We start from the raw sequence: 20,854 nt of genomic DNA on the forward strand, positions 1-20,854 counted from the left end.
CTAAGAGATATAACCTTGTGGACCTTTTGCCAGTGCCTCAGACTCAAAGAGCATGTCTGAAGGAAGAAATAAGTTTCAAAAGATATATTATTTGGGGGTTCAATTTAATAAGCTTTTAAATTTACAGTTATTCATTTAGCTTGAATGAAAACATTGTATTAGTTCATGCATGAGATAGATTTTTGTTTCCTAAGCATAGTTGGAGGACAAAATATTGTATATCCTTTACTGTATAGAGTCGACAATTTTAGCTCTGGTTATAGAGTAAACCTGCATTTTACTGTCATGTCTTACTTGGAGAAGGGCCATGAAGATTACATTTAACATTTCTAAGAGTCAGATTATGTTTCAGTCGAATGACAGTAGAATAAAATAAAACAGATTGGAAGTTATTAGAGTTCAATGTGTGCAGTAAGCCCATATTTTATGAATTACACACGTGCACACCCACACACCCTTATATAAACATATATATATATATGGCTTCCTTGGTGGTTCAGAGAGTAAAGAATCTGCCTGCAATGTGGGTGACCCAGGTTTGATCCCTCGGTCAGGAAGACCCCTTGGAGAAGGAAATGGCTACCCACTCCAGTATTCTTGCCTGTAGAATTCCATGGACAGAGAAGCGTGGTGGGCTACAGTCCATGGGGTCACAAAGAGTCAGACATGACCGAACACTTTCACTTTCACTTTTCATAGTTGGTTTACAATGGTCATATTAGGTTCAGGTACATAAATGTGATTCAGCTACACATATATATGCATATATATATATATATATATATATATATATATATATATATATATATATCTAAAGCATGATCTAAAATGTATTCACTACTTGGATGTGTTTATCAATAAGTTTGAAAGCCACTCTTCTTCAGAAGGACTTAATTAACAGAGAGCAGAAGGTTTTGAATGATTTGAAGTTACTTGCTTGTAGTGGTGGAATTGGATGTGGAATTTTAGGCATTGGTGCTCCTTTGAAAATTTGTCATAAAGCACTGGATAAAAGTATAACTAGATGATTAGCACTTCCAGAAGGGTTCATATTTTTCCACTGGAAATACTGGTCCCTTCAGCAAGGAGCATTGGCTTATTCCGAAAGCAGACAATGTTCTTCTGCTTTAATGACACATATCACAGAGTGAGCATTTGCCCGTGAAAAAGACGTGCTGAGCAGAGTGACTGCTGGACTGCAAACACACAGCTGGAATGACCTATAATTTTCCTGCTTTATCTCAAGGAGTCCGAGATTACTTGGAACATACATGGCAATAATATTTTTTTTTTCATGACACTTATTCAGAGGTAGATTTTCCAGGCAACTAATAAGCTTAATCTTCCAGGTCCCTCACCTGATGGGCATCATTTAAGGTTTTAAACCTAGTCATGATTTTATGATTTTTGTATTATTTTCATTAAAAGGAGGCCCCAGATTTGAGCAAGCTTCAGGTATTGCAAAAACTTGATCTATCTTTGTACTAAGTATAGATTAACTGGCCATATTAAGTTGTCAAGATCTTGCCTCCTATGTATGTGAAAGTCCCAACAAATAGGGAGTTGTGTGGATATATAGTAAAGAGGAGATTTCGGGGAGGGGGAAAATAGTTCGACCTTGTTGATCTTCAGCAAGTCATTAACTTTTTTGAAAATCTATTCCCTTAACCAAAAAATAGAAATAGTAACTCATGGGGTCATTTTGAGGGTGAAATGTAACCTTCCACAAACACGGTAAAGACTAAATGTCAACATTTCTCTCCCAACCTCAGACTGGAAATAGATCCCATGGAGGACTGAGTTGATCCACTGTTCCTCACTCTCCTTCTGTTAAAGACCACAGCATGGGAAAGAGAACTGGGAGAGAGAAAAAAGGAAGGAAGAGAGAAAGACAGGGAGAAAAGGCAGGGAGGGAAGGAGGGGGGAAGGAAGGGAGGGAGGCAAAGAGGGAGGAAAAGAAAAAAAAAAGGAAACCAAAGGAACATGAGTCACATTTTCTCCCTTAATTTCTGTCCAGAAAGCTCAAAGCCAGCACTCTGTTTCTCTGCTGATATGAAGGCATCAGGGAATTTTTATAATTCCCTGACATACAGGTATGAAAAATCATTGTAAGGCCTGAAATTACAAATGTTCCATAGGCTGCATCCAGTGACACCAACACCATTTTAATCAATTCAATAGAAAAAGCAGACATGTGCGATGTGTGCATTGTAGGTCACTTCAGTCATGTCCTACTCCTTGCCATCCTTTGGACTGTAGCCCACCAGACTCCTCTGTCCATGGAATTCTCCAGACAAGAATCTTGGAGTGGGTTGTCATGCCCTCCTCCAGGGGATTTACCTGACCCAGGGATCAAACCCATGCCACTTATGCCTTCCTTCATGGGCAAGAAGTTTACCACCAGTGCCACCAAGGAAGATATTTGCTATACCATTATTACACAAAGTCCAGCTTCCCCGGTGGTTCAGATGGTAAAAGAATCTGCCTGCAGTGCAGGAGACCCAGGTTCAATCCCTGGGTTGGGAAGATCCCCTGGAGAAGGAAATGGAAACCCACTCCAGTATTCTTGCCTCGAGAATCCTACGGACAGAAGAACCTGGAGGGTTACAGTCCATGGTGTCTCACAGGACAGCAACTAACACTTTTACTTTTACTTCTCTACACAAAATCCAGGCTTGCCACCATGAGGCCAAAGCAATCACATGGACGGCTGACATTCTCTCCCCTCACATATTTGTTTTGCCGTCATATCAACCTCAACTCCATCCTTTCTATTATCAGCATAAAAAGGACCTTCTCAAAAACACTGGAACATCCTTTCCTCAAAACTGATTTCATAACCTTGAGAAAATAGAAAGCAACAAGAAAATGAATTTTATTGTGATAAATTCTGTAGGACAGACTTTCTTTCTCATCCTTCCAGATTCATCCCCCAAGGTGTAAAATACTATCAGTTAAGAAAGGCAGGTTAAAGATGGCCACATTATAACTGATGAAGGGCTGCTAAATGTTTAGAGAGTGATCATCAATTTCCCATCACTGGCAGACATCTTCTGTGAGAGCTATGTCATAAATTCTCCCCTTCTCTCCCTCCTGAAGAAAGCTGCTCTGCACAGCCCACAGCTAGCAGGCTGCAAGGAGCCCGCCCCACCCCTTGTCACAGCTCAGGCAGTTGGCATGACAAAAGAATAACTGAATTGGTGATGCAACAATACATGACACAGATCACCATTCTGAAACAGGAAAGTTTAAGTCATGAATAAGGAAGTGATTTTTTCCAGGGTAATTTATGGCACAGGTACTTTACAAGAACAGGCTCCCTTAAGCTTATAAATGCACAGCACCTCTGACCCAGGAGCGTTCAGTCAGGTCTCACAGCTCAGTGAAATCCCTTCCTTTGTGGCTTCCACTTAGGGCGGGTAACACGGTGACAGGTATGAGGTAGGGAATAGTTATTTACTCATTTATTATGTTTGTTTTTTTTTTTTTTTTTTCATGCTCTATGACATCTGATGCAAGAATCCAGGAGAGGTTTGCTGAAGCAGCTCAATATTGAGCATCAAGAAGCTGCCAAGGAATCATAACTTCTGATCATTTCTGGGCTCCATCGAATTGGAGTCATTACTTCTGGTCACATCCCTGCATCTGACCCACTCAACAGTGAGAGTTGCCAATAGGTGAGCTGCTGAGAAGCTGATCGGTGGAAAAACAGACTCCACGCCACCTTCTATTATTGAAAAGATATTTTTTCTCATTCACAAAACCTATGCTACTTACATCAAAGATTTCATTCAAAGGATAAGAAGAATTCTTACTTGGGATGAAAAAGGGTCCTGAGGAATTGCTAACTTCTTTCCCATCAACAAAGAAGGCATCTCAGAAGAATGTACCAACAAAACAGAAGGAAAGGGGATGGGATGAGGGAAATGATCTTGTCTTAGGAAAAGGTAATGATTAGGTACAGACAAGAAGGCTGAGGAGAGAGTCCATGGGATTCTTTGCTCCACTAGGTTGTGTTGGTGTCAATGGTTTGGGAAAACAAACATGGGTTAAAATAAAGGCTCATGACCTGCACCCCACAATGATAATAAATAATAAACAACAGCTGTTGCTAATTTGGTTTACACTGTGTGTCATGTACTGTGCTAAGCATTTTGCACATGTTTCATTTTATTTTACCAATAATTCTGCAGTGTTGCTCACATTTTTGCCTTCATTTTATAGATAAGGAGTTGGAAGATCAGAAAATTTAATTAACTTGATGAAAGTGTACCGGTATCTCAGTTGGAAGGCAAACTCACCTGGGTTTTATTCCAAAGGATCAAAACACTATTTTTATCAAGACAAATGAAAATCAAATTAGATACACTAAGGACAAAAGAATTTATTCTTTTAGCAAGCCTAAACGAAGACTCTTTCTATACCGAGCAATACTCCAGTCACTGGCAGTACAAAAAGAACAAACACAGTCTCTGGGTTGAAATTGCTCACAGCCTAGAGGAGGAAGCAAAAAAAAAAAAAAAAATTTTTTTTTAGTTGCTCAATCATGTCCAACTCTTTGTGACCGCATGCACTGTGGCCCACTAGGCTCCTCTGTCTATGAAATTCTCCAGGCAAGAATATCAGAGTTGGTTGCTATTGTCTTCTCAGGTGGATCGTCCCAACCTAGAGATCAAACCTGGTCTCCTGCATTGCAGGCAGATTCTTTACCATCTGAGCCAGCAGAGAAGCCCCTGCAAAGGAAGCAAAGTCATAAGCAAAGAGTCATATGTGTGCTTTAGTTTTGATGTGTAATGGATAGAATATTACCAATCTGGGTTCTTTGAGTACAAGCAAAAGAAACTGACTCTGGGTAAGTAAAGCAGAAAATAATTTAACTAGAAAAAATAGAGAATTGCATTGGTTGGGAGTAATCAGCTCTAGATACTACAAAAACAACCCTCCATAAATCACAGTGGCTGAACCAAAAGAAAGTTTGACTATTGTTTATGTCTTAGTCTGATACAGGTGGGTTATCTGCCAAACAATGACCAAGGGATTAGGCTTTTAAAAAATTAAACCATAATTGATTTACAGTGTTCTGTTGGTTTCCAGGGCACAGCAAAGTCATTCAGTCATACACACTTCCATGTGCCTCCACACACATGTTCACATCCACACTCCATATGCTCAAACACACATAAACATTTGTATACTTGTTCAGTCACTGGGTCATGTCTAGCTCTGTGATCCCATGGGCTGCAGCACACCAGACTTCCCTGTCCTTCACTGTCTCCCTGAGGCTGCTCAAACTCATGTCCATTGAGTTGGTGATGCCATCCAGCCATCTCATCCTCTGTTGACCCCTTCTCCTCCTGTCTTCAATCTTTCCCAGCATCAGGGTCTTTTCCACTGTGTCAACACTTTGCATCAAATGGCCAAAGTATTAGAGCTTCCGCTTCAGCATCAGTCCTTCCAATGAATATTCAGGACTGATTTTCTTTAGGACTGACTGACTTGATCTCCTTGCTGTCCAAGGGATTCTCAGAAGGCTTCTCCAGCACCACAATTTGAAAGCACCTATTCTTCGGCACTCAATCTTTTAGATGGTCCATCTCTCACATCTGTACATGACTACTGAAAAAATCATAGCTTCGACTAAAAGGACATTTGTTGGCAAAGGGATGTCTCTGATTTTTAATATGCTGTCTAGGTTTGTCATAGCTATTCTTCCAAGGAGCAAACGTCTAATTTCATGACTGCAGTCACTATTTGCAGAGCTGCACTATATGCAGTCTGTCACTTTTTCCACTTTTTCCCCTTTTATTTGCCATAAATGATTTATATACTTACACACTCACTCTTAGCACTTCCCCACACACTTATTCACACAGTTTCATATGCCCCCAACAAAATGCTTGCATGGAAAAGTGGAAGCAAAATAGACATTGGAGTCCCCAGTTTTGTCACTACATTCTATATTCGATATGGACAATGGTGGCGACTTTGGGAAGATTTAAAAGGAGATGCAGATGATTGACTAACTTAAAGTGAAATGACTCTGGAGTCAGCATTTAGTGACGTATGGAGGGTGGGCAAAGCCCTGGACTAGAGTCTAGAGGCTCCCCTGGCCACTCAGTGGTAAAGAATCTGCCTACCATGCAGCAGATGCAGGGCACTCAGGTTTGATACCTGGGTCGGGAAGATCCCCTAGAGAAGGAAATGGCAACGCACTCCAGTATTCTTACTTGGGAGATCCCATGGACAGAGGAGCCTGGCAGGCTACAGTCCAGGGGATCACAAAAGAGTTGGACATGACTTAGCATCTAAACAGAAATGAAGAGTCTTATTACATGGATTAATTTTTTTTTTCTTTCACTACTTATGGTGTCACCTCTGAAGAGTTGTTCATATGATCTTAGACTCATTTCCTCACTGTTATCAACATGAGAGAAATATTGTCCTTTTTCTTGTTGCAGTCTCTGAATGTGATTGTGTGAAAGTGATTGAAAAATAATGTGCATTCTATAGAAGTTCACATTTCATGTGGAAACCTCATCCATTAGCCCTGAAGCCCAAAATAAATTTGAGCATAGATACAATAGACATGCTTTTGAGATAGGATGTGGGGGAAGGAGCAGCCAAGGTGAGCAGACAGAGTTCACATGTCTACCTCCAGATGCACTTGGTTACTACCTCAATGCCAGTCACAGAAGGCAACCGTAACTGGCATTTTGTTCCCAGATTCATCAGTAATAACTCATTGAAACTAGAGCAAATCAATTTGTAAGCATTTCATTTTGAAATGAAACTTCAAATGAAATAATGGCCCTCACTAATGGCAAAGGCATAGTTAATTCAAGCTAGTTTCAACTAGATACTATGCACAGGAAAAGAAAAAAAATAAATAAGACTGTTTAACCCAAGGAAAATAACACAGTAGATAAGGGGTCCGTCTGTATGTTAAGGGAAGAACAAGATAAAATTTTAAAAATTGGTTTTACTTAAAAAAATTCAAGTTAGAAGAAGGAAGTTTAAGCACCTGTTAATCAGAGTAAACAGTAGAGAAAGTTGTCAAGTGGAAAATACTGTGACGGAGAAAGGAGGTTATGTCTTGCTTCACCAGAGGAAAGTGTGTCTTTGGACAAGTCATTGGACTGGGCGTGGTCTCAAATCCTCAAATGATTAAAGTTAAGTCCTATACGAGTACCCCATTTCTTCCCACAGCCTAGCCTTCATGCTGCATAACTAATTTTCATTAACTGCAGGTCATCCTCCCAGTCGGTGGTGTTCAGTTCAGGTGTTCAGTTCAGGCCTCTGGCCTCTTCCTCCTTCCAGCCAAGCTGTGGATGGTCCAGCCCTCTCTCTCTTCCTCTCTTTAATTTGGAAGTTCTTTTTATTTAAGTATAATTGAAATACAATATTATATTATGTTCAGGCGTAGAACATAGTGGTTTCTTCTTTTACAATTAGGGAGTGATCACCACAGTGATATAGTTACCGTCTGTCACCATATAAAATCATTACAATATTATCGATTCTATCACCTATGATGACAAAACACCCCTTGGCTTATTTATTTTGTAACTGGAAGTTTGTACCTCCTAGTCCTTTCACTTATGTCACCCACTCCCCACCCCTTCCTTCCGGAAACTGCCAGTCTTTTCTCTGCACCTGAATCTGTTTCAGGTTTATATTTTGTTCCCTTTCTTTAATTTTTTAGATTCCACATGTAAGTGAAATCTTCTGGAGCTTGTCTTTTTCTGTCTTACATTTCACTTAGCATGATATCATCTAGGTCCCACCCTGCTTTTGAAAATGGCAAGATTTCATTCTTTTTTATTTTTTATGGCTAATTAACATTCCATGGTATATATACAAAAATTTGTTTATCTGTTCATCTATAAAAGGAAACAGGTTGCTTCCATATCTTGGCTATTGTAAATAACACTACAATGAACGTAGGGGTACAAATATGTTTTCAAATTAGTGTTTTCATTTTCTTCAGATAAAAACTCAGATGTGGAATTGTTGGATCGTATAGCAGTTCTATTTTTAGTTTTTTAAGAAACTACCGTATTATTTTCTATAGTGGCTGCACTGATTCAAAGTCCCACTAACAGTATAGAAATGTCCCGTTTTCTTTACATCTTTGCCAGTTTTTGCCATTTGTTGTCTGTTTGATGACAGCCATTCTGGCAAGTGTGAGGTGATGTCTCTCTGAGGTTTTTACTTGCATTTCCCAGATGATTAGTGTTGGTACCATTTCATGTGCCTATTGGTCACCTGTGTGTCTTCCTTGGAAAAAATGTCTATTCAGGCCCTTTGCCCATTTTTAATCTTGTTATTTGAGTTTTATGAGTTCTTTGTATATTTTGGATATTAAAACTTTATCAAATACATTGCTTGCAAATATCTTCTTCCCTTCAGCAGGCTGCCTTTTCATTTCATTGATGGTTTTCTGCACTATGCAAAACCTTTTTACTTTGATGTAATCCTATTTGTTTATTTTTGCTTTTGTTTCCATTGCCTGAGACAGACACAAAAATTTATGTCAAAACATGCTACCTCTGATTTATTCTACGAGTTTATGGTTTCAGCTCTTACATTTAATTCTCTGATCGATTTTAACTTTACTTTTTGAATACAGTGTAAAAATGTAATCCAGTTTGATTCTTTGGCATGTATCTGTCCACTTTTCCCAACACAGTTTGTTAAAGAGATTATCTTTTCCCCATTGCCTCATTTGTCATAGATTCATTGACCAGGTAAGTGTGGGTTTTTTTCTGGACTCTCCATTTGGTTCTATTGATCTATATATCTGTTCTTTTGCCAGTACCATATGGTTTTGATAACCATAACTTGATAGTATAGCTTGAAATCAGGGGCTGTGATACCTCCAGTCTTCTTTCTTAATATTGTTTTTGCCATTCATTGTCTTTTGTGTCTCTGTACACATTTTAGGGTTATTTGCTTAAGTTCTGTGAAAAACACTATTAGTTTTGTGATAAGGATTGCATTGAATCTGAGATTGCCTTTGGTTTTGTGGTCATCTTAACAATGTTAATTCTTCTAACCCATGAGCATAGTATGCCTTTCCATTTGTTTGTATCACCTTCAATTTCTTTCAGAAGTGTCCTGTAGTTTTCTGAGTACAGGTTTTTTTACCTCTTTAGCCAAATTCTTTCCTAGGTATTTTGCTTTTTTTGATGGGATTGTAAATCAGATTTTTTCTTAATTTCTCTGTTTACTAGTGTATGGAAATGCAACAGGTTTTTGTGTATTAATTTTGTATCCCACATTTTACTGTATTAGTTAATGAGTTTTAGTTGTTTTTTGGTGGCATCTTTAGGATTTTCTGTGTATACTGTCATGTCAACTGCAAACAGTGATACTTTTACTTCTTCTTTTACACTTCAAATTCTCTTTCTTTTTCTTTTCTCATTGCTATAGGTAGGACTTCCAATACTATTGTGAATAATTGTGGTAAGAGTGGCCATCCTTGTTTTTTTCTTGGTCTTAAAGAAAAATGCTCTTGGTTTTCACAGTTGAGTATGATCGTATGATCTTAGCTGTGGTCTTTATTTTGTTGAAGTTTGTTTCCTCTATGCCTACATTGTTGAGCTTTTATTTTAATCATGAATGGTTGTTGAACACTACTTTTTGTTATTTTCTGGCCTTTCTGGTAAGATTTTCACTTTTATATGCTTCTTATTATTAATTATCACTTTTTTTCTTTTTAGCTTAGGAAGTTTCTTTCACATTTCTTGTAAAGCTAGCTTAGTGATGATGAATTCCGTTAGCTTTTGCTTGTCTAGAAAACTCAATTTTTCCCTCTAAAAGAAAACTTTGCAAGGTAGAATTCCTATTTATAATGTTGTTTTCCTTTCTTCACTTTGAATATGTAACAACCTTCCTTCTGGGAAGTAAAATTTCTTCTGAAAATCTACTTACAGATTTTGGAGTTTCCCTTGTATACAATACATAGTTTTTCTCTTGCTGCTCTTAAAATTCTCTCTTTATCCTTAACTTTTGTCATTTTAATCATAGTCTGTCTCAGTGCTTACCTTATCTGAAACTCTCTGGGCTTCTTGGACCTGGATGTCTGCTTCTTTCCCCAGATTAGGAAAGTTTTCATCCATTATTTCTTCAAATAATTTTTGGCTCTTTCTCCTTCTCTTCTCCCCCTATAATGTGAAAGCTATTTCATCTGATGTTGTCCTAGAGGTCCCTGAGGGCTTCCCTTGTGGCTCAGCTGGTAAAGAATCTGCCTGCAGTGTGGAAGACCTGGGTTCAATCCCTGGGTTGGGAAGATCCCCTGGAGAAGGGAACGGCTACGCACTCCAGTGTTCTGGCCTGGGGAATCCCAAGGACTGCAGTTCATGGGTCTGCAAAGCGTCGGAAAAGACCGAGCGACTTTAACTGTCACTGTGACTGTAGAGGTCCCTGAAGGTCTTCTTACTTCTTTCAATTCTCTTTTCCATTTTGTTGTTTTGTTTGTTTTCCATTGCCTTGTCTCTTAGCTCACTGATTTTTCTGTTTTCTCCACTGTGCTGTTGAACCCCTCTAGTGAAATTTCAGTTCAGTTATAACTTTTGTTTGGTACTTTCTTATATTTTCTATTTCCCATTTGAAACTCTCACTACATCCATCCTTTCTTCTCTGTGACTGGTAGTATATTTATGATCATTCAATTGAATTATTAATCAGGTCCTCTGCTTATCACCATTTCATTTAATAAGGATGTTTTTCTGGGAATTTGCCTTGTTCTTTAGTTTGGAACCTATTCCTCCGTCTCCTCACTTATCCTGTTTCTATGTGTTTGTCTATATGTAATTAGGTGAAATGGCTACCTCCCTCAGTCTTGAAGGAATGGTCTTGTGTAGAAACTGTTCTGTGTGGCCTGGAGTACAATCTCCGCAGGCCTCCAGGGCCAGGCAATCTATGGGCATCCCCCATGCAGGCTTCGTGTGCCTGCCATTTGTGGTAGGGCCGCAGCCCCTTCAGGATAAGGATGGGCTTTGAGTTGCTGACCCATCCCAAGTGAAACTCGGTCTCTGTGGATGCCAGGCAGGGCCCAGCGCACCCACTCAGGGCCAACTGTGGCTCAACCGCTGCCTGGGGAGAGCAAGGTGCAGGCGCGGCCCGGCAGCTGCGCAGAGAGGGCAGAGCCTGGCATACTTGCCCAACACAGCTGAGGCTTCGGTTCTGCACGAGGTGGAAGGGGCGTGGAGGGTTCTCTCAGCCTGACTGCAGCCCAAGGTCTGCACAGCACCCCCTCCAGGGCTAGCGGGCTGCAGGGAGGGCTCCTGAAAGGATGTCTGTTGACTCCACCTCCAGCAAGTTAGGATGAAAAGGAACAAATGGTGACCGGCCATGCTCCCCATGCTGAATAAGGTCCCTGGAGCAGCTGCTTTAAAATTGGTAAGTGGATGTTCCTCAATTACGCTCTAGTAGGTTTTCAATGTATTGTTTCAGCACTAGGTCTCTGGGAGAATAACTGTGCAAGCCCGCCCGTTAGGAGTGGAATCTGTTTCCTACGTTTCTGTGATTCTCCTCATCTGGTCCCCTTTGTCAAAACCAGACACTTGGGAGGGGCCCATATTTCCAGTGCTGCCCCTCAGAGTCAGGATGCCCTTCACTCCTCAAGGGATCCCTCCCGGCTCTGGGGTCACGATGGCTGGGGTGAGGTCCTGGGCAAGGCCATGTCTGCATCTCCTGAATCCTCCTGAGTGCATTTATTTAGTCTGTTGCTGGGAAGGAGCTGTCCCCGTTCTCAGGTCCTTTACAGAGAAAAGGCTTTCTATGGGCCGCTGTAGATGTCCTGCATCCGCGGGAGGAGGTGGGTCCAGGCCGTCCTGGGCTGCCATCCCGAGCTCTGCTCTCAGCTCCCTCTCTTGACTCCTCTCCCGCGTCCCTCTCTCGCGTCCTCTTCGGGTCTTTATAGCCACGATCTGGATCACGTCCCGTGTCTCGGGGGCTTGTGAGGCTTCTGTGTCCCCGTGGGCTCTGCAGCCCGGACCCCTGGATCACTGCTTACTGGGAGGTTAGTCCTCTACCAGACCTGCGGTTTTGTTCACTTACGTGAGAGGCGCCTTCTCTGACCTTCCAAACAAAGCATTGCCTTTTTACTGACAACTCTGAGGCTGTTTGAAAATTTCTTCCATCATCTCTTTCTCACAGCATATCTCAATTCAACTGCTTTTCTTCACATTCTGTATGACCCAAACAAATCAATCTCTTGATTTCTTCTAAGTATTCCTTTTAGATATCCACTTCTGGAAAAGATGGAATAATAGAGATCATATTTACTCTCCTGCCAAAAAAAAAATAAAACTAAAATACTGAACGCAGTATGTGAAATAATGGTTTTGAACATCAGGCAATGAAAGACAATGATTTTCTGAGAGCTGGGAAACAAATGAGGTGGGCCAAAACTTGCATCAATTTACTGCCTGGAGAGCATGTCAAGATCACAGACAGGGACAGAGGACCCAGGTGAGGCCTGGAAGAACCCCTGCATTGAGGAGATCTAGCTGGGAGGTCGGACGGGTCAGGGCCGCCCGGGCTCACAGGCGGAATGACAGAAAGGAGAGAGCTGCACTCGGAGGGTGTCTCAGAAATGCACAGAAGGCCCACTCAGGTCTTCAGCTGTACACTGATCAGGCATTTATGTGGAGAAGCTACAAGGTCAAGGCAATGACCAGTCCCCAGAGAACTAGAGTACACATACCCAGAGTTCACCCAGAACTGGGAATAATCTGTGTTCCCAGCAAACAGAGTAGAAAGCCTCATAATTCAAGGGGCAGAAGGTAAAGTACACAAAAGTTTCTGCCTTAGTAGTGGGAAAATTATTTCCTCAGCTAAACACTGTTCTGTTCTGGTCTTGCCAAACAAAACTGTATGATATTAAAGTATAAAATTGTTTCAAAGTAAAACAGTTGCATCCCACAAGAGAGCTGAAGAATATTCATAGAAATATAAAATAAGCATCATCAAACAACGTGCATCTGACACCAACAAAAAATCAGCAGTCATGTACAGAATGAGGAAAAATGACCCAAAATTATGAGAAAAAATCAACCAGTTGAAATTAAACCAGAATGACATAGATGATAGAATTAGTAGACAAGAACAGTAACATTGTTATAGCTATGTTGCTTATGCTCAAGAAGCTAGAGGAAACATTAAATAGATAAAGAAAATACAAGTAGATATTTTCAAGTCTGAACTTATAGGGGTGAAAACCACAATGTCTGAAGTTAAAAATACACTGGGAGAGGATCAACAGCAGATGAGATATTGCAAAAGAAACACTAGTAATCCTGAAGATATAGCAATATAAGCTATCCAGAATAAAACTCAGAGTAGGAACGGGGAAGGAAGGGAGAGAGGGAAAAAGGGAAGGAAAGATAGAAAAAAGGGATATAGAGTTGATGAACTGTGGGACGATGTCAAGCAGCCTAATATAATCGAAGTCCCCAAAGGAGAGGACAAAGAGGGACAGAAGAAAAGTACTGAGAGCAACAATGGCTAAAAATGCACCAAATTCAATGAAAATTGTAAGCCCACAGACTCAAGAAACTCAATGAACTCAAAGTAAAAGAAACATGATGATAACTACACAAAGGCATATCATAAGCAGTTGTTGAAAATCGGTCATAAATAGACAAAACTTAAAATCATCCCAATGACGTTATACAGTTTGTACAAGGAACAGGTATAAGACTGACCCCTCACTCTTTTCTCCTGAGATCCTTGATGTCTTGCTTTAACTTCCAGCCCATTCATTACCAAAAGTGACCTTTTCTTTTACCCCACTCAGATTCTAAAAGGTGAAGACTAAAAGTTAGCATCACTTTTAGAAGTCGAAATGAAACCCAAACTGGTTGTCAGTGCATGGTTCTTTATTTAAAGGGATAGAGTGATGATTTCAAGATTTTTATTTTAGCACGTCTTTCTTGTCAACCTGGGCATTTCCTTTCATTAATATTAGTGACCTGTTCTCCTATCACAATATTCCATTCAATCAACAGATGTAACATGAGTGCCTGGTCTGTCCTAACAGAAGCAGAAGATATTAAGAGGTGGCAAGAATGCACAGAAGAATTATACAAAAAAAGATCTTCATGACCCAGATAATCATGATGGTGTGATCACTCTCCTGGAGCCAGACATCCTGGAATGTGAAGTCAAGGGGGCTTTAGGAAGCATCACTACGAATAAAGCTAGTGGGAGTGATGGAATCCCAGTTGAGCTATTTCAAATCCAAAAAGATGATGCTGTGAAAGTGCTGCACTCAATATGCCAGCAAATTTGGAAAACTCATCAGTGGCCACAGGACTGGAAAAGATCAGTTTTCATTCCAGTCCCAAAGAAAGGCTATGCCAAAGAATGCTCAAAATACCGCACAGTTGCAATCATCTCATACTCTAGCAAAATGATCTTCAAAATTCTCCAAGCCAGGCTTCAACAATACATGAACCGTGAAATTCCAGCTGTTGAAGCTGGATTTAGAAACGGAAGAGGAACCAGAGATCAAATTGCCAACATCCACTGGATCATTGAAAAAGCAAGAGAGTTCCAGAAAAACATCTATCTGCTTTATTGGCTATGCCAGAGCCTTTGACTGTGTGGATCACCACAAACTGTGGAAAATTCTTAAAGAGATGGGAATACCAGGCCACCTGACCTGTCTCTTGAGAAACCTGTATGCAGGTCAGGAAGCAACAGTTAGAACTGGACATGGAAAAACAGACTGGTTCCAAATAGGAAAAGGAGTATGTCAAGGCTGTATATTGTCACCCTGCTTATTTATCTTATATGCAGAGTACATCATGAGAAACGCTGGGCTTGAAGAAGCACAAGCTGGAATCAAGATTGCTGGGAGAAATATCAATAATATCAGATATGCAGATGACACCACCCTTATGGCAGAAAGAAAAGAGAAACTAAAAAACCTCTTGATGAAAGTGAAAGAGGAGAGTAAAAAAGTTGGTGTAAAGCTCAACAGTCAGAAAACAAACATCATGGCATCCAGTCCCATCACTTCATAGCAAATAGATGGAAAAACAGTGGAAACAGTGGCAGACTTTTTTTTTTGGGGGGGGGCTCCAAAATCACTGCAGATGGTGATTGCAGCCATGAAATTAAAACATGGTTACTCCTTGGAAGAAAAGTTATGACCAACCTAGACAGCATATTAAAAAACAGAGACATTATTTGCCAACAAAGTTCCATCTAGTCAAAGCTATGGTTTTTCCAGTGGTCATGTATGGATGTGAGAGTTGGACGGTGAAGAAAGCTGAGCACTGAAGAATTGATGCTTTTGAACTGTGGTGTTGGAGAAGGCTCTTGAGAGTCCCTTGGGTTGCAAGGAGATCCAACCAATCCATTCTAAAGGAAATCAGTCCTGAACGTTCATTGGAAGGACTGATGCTGAAGCTGAAATGCCAATACTTTGGCCACCTGATGTGAAAAGCTGGCTCTTTTGAAAAGACCCTGAAGCTGGGAAAGATTGAAGGCAGGAGGAGAAGGGGATGACAGAGGACAGATGGTTGGATGTCATCCCTGACTCAATGGACATGAGTTTGAGTAAACCCCGGGAGTTGGTGATGGACAGGGAGGCCTGGTGTGCTGCAGTCCATGGGGTCGCAACGAGTCAGACACAACTGAGCAACTGAACTGAACTGAACTGTTCTGTACAAGGGCTCATCTAGGGCTTATTACAATTTTTGGCTTAACCTGAGGCAAGACCAAAATGAAAAGAAAGCAGATGGCACCAGATCTCAACTTTGCACTTGATTCTGTTTGTCACTTAAATCACTTCGTATCCATGTGGTCCATGAGCAAAGTGGAGATAAGTGGGAACTGAGACCCTCCTGATCATGAGTATTTTACCTGTTCTGACTTATTCCCATTGCTTTGCTTTCATTTATCAGAGGTTTATAATTATAAGCTAAATACATGTAAAAGAACAGTGGCAATAATTTTAAAACTTTTTTCCAAAAATTCTGGGCATCTACATGTATAGGACATGTTGCTGAACAGTGGAATGAGGAGACTGAAGAAGCTCAAACTTTGGGGAAAGTGGTTTGCTAATATACAGAAGGAAGTAAATAGAGCAGCTGGAAATTTGGGGGGAAATTGGAAATAAATTAAAGTAATTTGCAACTTTAATCAAAGGAGACATGTTTCTGTCATGGTGGGGAACCAGTTCAGGTTGATATTTTGAAAAAATACTCCAGTTGAAAAAGATAGAATATTATCCAAGCCTGAGTCCAAGGCTTAATGTTATGGATTCAAGACACAGTAAAAAGCAAATTCCAACACACAATCTTTGTCAGACCTGGTAAATCATGAAGGTGTATGAGGATTTCTCATCCTTCAGCACTGTTGTTATGTAACATTAAAAATCTAAAGCTTGGCTGGGTTTAGACCTCTAAAGGAGTCAAATATGTATAAGGTAATGATGGACATGCCCTGAAATTCATCTTAGCATTGTCCTTGGGGATCTAGTCTCAAAAACGGGGCACGGTAGTTCATCTTCTTACACCTGCTATTCAGGCTCCTGGGCATGCTCTAATTCCTTAGTCAGGTACAGCAGACCATAAAAAATCATTAATTGAGCACCACCTATTTTGGACAAGGTATTGGGAATTCAAAGGGTAAATATGTCTACTTTCCAGAAACTCAGAGTCTACAAGGATTACATGTAAGATATGCAATTCCCTGATAGAAATAAGTGCAGGCCCATATTATATCTGAAACCTTCACATCAGACTTGTTTTAGAGTCTAGAATGTTTCCCCTTTAAGGAACGGTAGAAATGCAGTGTTTGTGCTGTGTGCTAAGCCCCTTCAGTCATGTCCCTCTCTTTGTGAACCTATGGACTGTAGCCCACCAGTCTCCTCTGTCCCTGGGATTTTTCAGGAAAGAATAGTGGAGTGGGTAGACATTCCCTTCTCCAGAGGATATTCCCCAAACAGGGATCAAACCCACATCTGTCTCTGCTTTGAGAAATGGGTTTTGAACTCTAGTCTTTCACGTGAAGGTCTTTTATGATGATTTTTTTTAGCTTCTTTTATTGTGGCAAAATACACACAAATATTATCCTAACCATTTTAAAGTGTACAATTCACTAGTTTTAAGTACATTCCCACTATCCATCACCAGAACTATTTTCATCTTGCAAAACTGAAACACTGTATACATTAAACCATAGTTTCTCATATTTATATATATTTTTAATTTTGTGCTGTGATAAAATATACATAACATAAAATTTTACAGCTCAATCATTTTTAAGTGTACAATTAATGTTACTATGCTCTGTATATATATTTTACATTTGGTTGGTTTCTTGTGTTCTTTAAGTCCTTATTTCCTTACTTTTCTTTGGTTGGTTGCTCTGTCCATTACTGAGAGTGGAATATTGAAATCCCCAACTATTATTGAAGAAGCATCTATTTTTCCCTTCAGTTCTGTCAGGTTTTGCTTCATATATTTTGTTGATCTGTTACAAGGTGAGTAAATGTTTGTAATTTCTGTATCTTCTTGCTATATTGAATCTTTTATTAAGATATATTGCTCTATTTTGTCACTTATGAATTTTTTATTTAAAGTTTATTTTGTCTGATATCAGCATAGCTACCTCTGCTGTCTTTTGGTTACTATTTGCATGGAATATATTTTCTATCATTTCGCTTTCAACCTATTCATATGTTCTAATTTGAGTCTCTTATAGACAGTATAAAGTTGGATCAAGTATATTTTTTATTCATTCTGACAATCTCTGTCTTTGACTGGAAAGTTTACATTTAAAGTCTTACTGTTAATGTGAGACTTACTTCTGATTGATATGATATCCTAAGTATGTGTACACATTTTTGAATGAGAAAAAGAGAAGAAATAACACTAAAACTTTGATAGAATGTTTGCATTTTAAAAGTCCTGAAAATTTTGTCCTACTAATTTCACTGATGCTACTTACATCTTCTACCTAATGTAATACTTTAAAATCAAACAGACCTTGATTTGCTAAAACTAAAGTCATTGAATTCATTTCTATATCACATTTATTTTAATAGTTTACTTAAAGAACTGATTTTAAATATCAGCAATGAAGAGAATAAATTTTTCAAAGCAAACCAACAATGAGAATAGAAAATAGCAACACATTTTATGATTGGTATAACTTTTTCTGGTAATGTATGACTAGCATATTAACTTTTTCTGACTATATTTCAGTTCATCCTTATGACAAAAGCAGTTTGATTATCTCTGCCCTTGTCAAACGTTCTTCAAGGTTTCTAAGAATATCTTTCTTAATTTTATTTATTTATAAATGTTCAATGTATGGAACAAGGGTAATTCTCTTTTTAATTTTAAAAAAGTTTTTGGCCGTGCCGTCTAGCCTATGGAGTCCCATTTCCCTGACCAGGGATCAAGCCTGCTCCCACTGCACTGGAAGCAGGGGTCCTAACCTGGACCACCACGAAGTTCCGAGGGCTATTCTTACCCAGGTTCCCCTGGTGACTCCATGCTAAAGAATCCGCTTGCCAGTGCAGGAGATGCAGGAGATGCGGGTTCAGCCCCTGAGTCGGGAAGATCCCCTGGAGAAGGAAATTACAGCCCACTTCAGTATTCTTGCCTAGGAAATCCCATGGACACAGACGCCTGGCGAGCTAGGGTCTATGAGGTTCCAGAGTCATACACAACTTGGTGAATAAATGACAGCAAATACTATTGCGTGCTGTAGAAGGACAGTCTTACAAATAAGTGAGTTATGTATTCCCCTCCACGGTGAGCCTTAGGAACCACATTTATCCCATAACAAAAAAATACAGCTCACTCTTTTTTTGTGCCTGAAATTTTCCATCATTTTTCCCCTCTCTCTGAGTAACGACATCTCTTTAAAAGTTGCACCTCCCATGGAATGATAAGGAATCAAACTCCTGTCAACCATCTTTTCAATTGGTGGAATGGGTATAAATGATAGCAGAGATTCAAGTCTATCATAGAAGAATAAAGAAAATCTCCCAATTTGGGTCTAGATGATAAATTATGCTCCACTTTCTCACATAGCCCCTCTTACCGCCTGGTCTTCCCTGATAGCTCAGTTGGTAAAGAACCTGCCTGCAGTGTGGTAGATCTGGGTTCCATCTCTGGGTGGGAAGATCCCATGGAGAAGGAAAAGGCTATCACTCCAGTATTCTGGCCTGGAGAATTCCATGGACTACAGCCCACGGGGTCGCAGAGTCGGACACGACTGAGCCGTTGGAACACATAGACGCCAAGCCTGCAGACACTGGAGAAAACCCAGGGAGCCAGAGCGGCTGCCTGTCGGGACAGCCCTGAGGAACGCTTGGAAGACATGGATGGTTGGCTCCCACTGTCAGGAAGAGCGGTGGCCGGAAGAGGGACAGCGACAGGGACCTGAGCACAGCTGAGGCAGGGCGCCTATACAAATTTGGAGCAACATCTTTTGCCTCTGACAGAGCACCCTGGGCAAGAGCTGATTGGAGTCCCTCTGATGGCGTGGAGGAACGCTGGGTGGTGTTGCTGGCCAGGGGACACTCAGAATAGGGAGTCCTACAAACAGGCACGTGAGCACGTCACCGCCTGAAGGCCCACCTCGTCCCAGTCTCTCGTGAGCGAGCAGTGGCACTCCCTGAAGGCAAGGAGGCAATGCCAAAGTCATGCCAAGAACACGCGCCAGCAAGTGTGCGTCTATACCACCTCCCTTTGGAGGAGGCAATTAAAACTAAGGTTGTGTCCACCAGGCAAGAGTGGCACCTTTAGATGTGGGAGAAAGTGGAGCTGGGTGCAAAAAATGGTCATGGAAAATGAGATGGTTGAGTCCTCACTACAGCTTTCCAGCCGCACATTTTACCAAAAAGAGGACAATCCTAGACCTGAGCTTGGAGCTAAACAGGCAGGGTACTGATGAAGGTAAAACAGTGAGTGAAAGTGAAAGTCGCTCTGTCGTGTCTGACTCTGCGACTCCATGGACTCTGCAGTCCACGGGCTTCTCCAGGCCAGAACACTGGGGTGGGCAGCCGTTCCCTTCTCCAGGGGATCTTCCCAACCCAGAGATTGAACCCACGTCTCCAGCATTGCAGGCGGATTCTCTACCAGCTGAACCACATGGGAAGTCCAAGAATACTGGAATGAGTAGCCTATCTCTTCTCCAGTGGATCTTCCCAACCCAGGAATCAAACCTGAGTCTCCTGCATTGCAGGCAGATTCTCTACCAACTAAGTTATGAGGGAAGTCATAGCTTCCTCAACATTGAAGCCATAGTTTTCTTAAATATTGAGAAAGAAAGGCAATAAAAAAAACCTTTCTATAACAGAAGAGACCTATCTATAACAGAAGAGACTAGTACAATGTGGCAATTTAAGGAGAGATTTAAAGTAAGTATTATTAGTATTTCCAAAAAGTTTAAAAGGCATTTGTAAACATAAAATAAGAACAAGATATGTGCATGAGAAGTGATTGGAGATATTGCCTTAAAAATAACATTTTCAAAAATATTCCTGGCACCAACTGGTTGTTCTGCCAGCATCACCATCCTCATTTCCAGTGGCCCATGATTTCCACCAGGACATGTGTGATTCTCAAACAGCATGTGGCCTTGAAAACTAAACGGTACATGTTGCTTCCTGGACACTCAGACCGATGTGTGTGCTGTCATGTAACCTATGGTGGTCAAACTCAAGTGACTGTCAGGATTTCACTGGGAAGTTGTGAGACACAGATGCCTGCAGATTGCTCTGGTTGATTTGGTATGACTCCTAAAATAATTTTTCTGTCTTAATGCAAGTGAGTCTGAGCATCAGATCTAAATATGAAGATCAGAGCTTGGATCTCTC

Source organism: Muntiacus reevesi, chromosome 3, assembly GCF_963930625.1.
Source record: "Muntiacus reevesi chromosome 3, mMunRee1.1, whole genome shotgun sequence".
Classification (NCBI taxonomy): domain Eukaryota; kingdom Metazoa; phylum Chordata; class Mammalia; order Artiodactyla; family Cervidae; genus Muntiacus; species Muntiacus reevesi.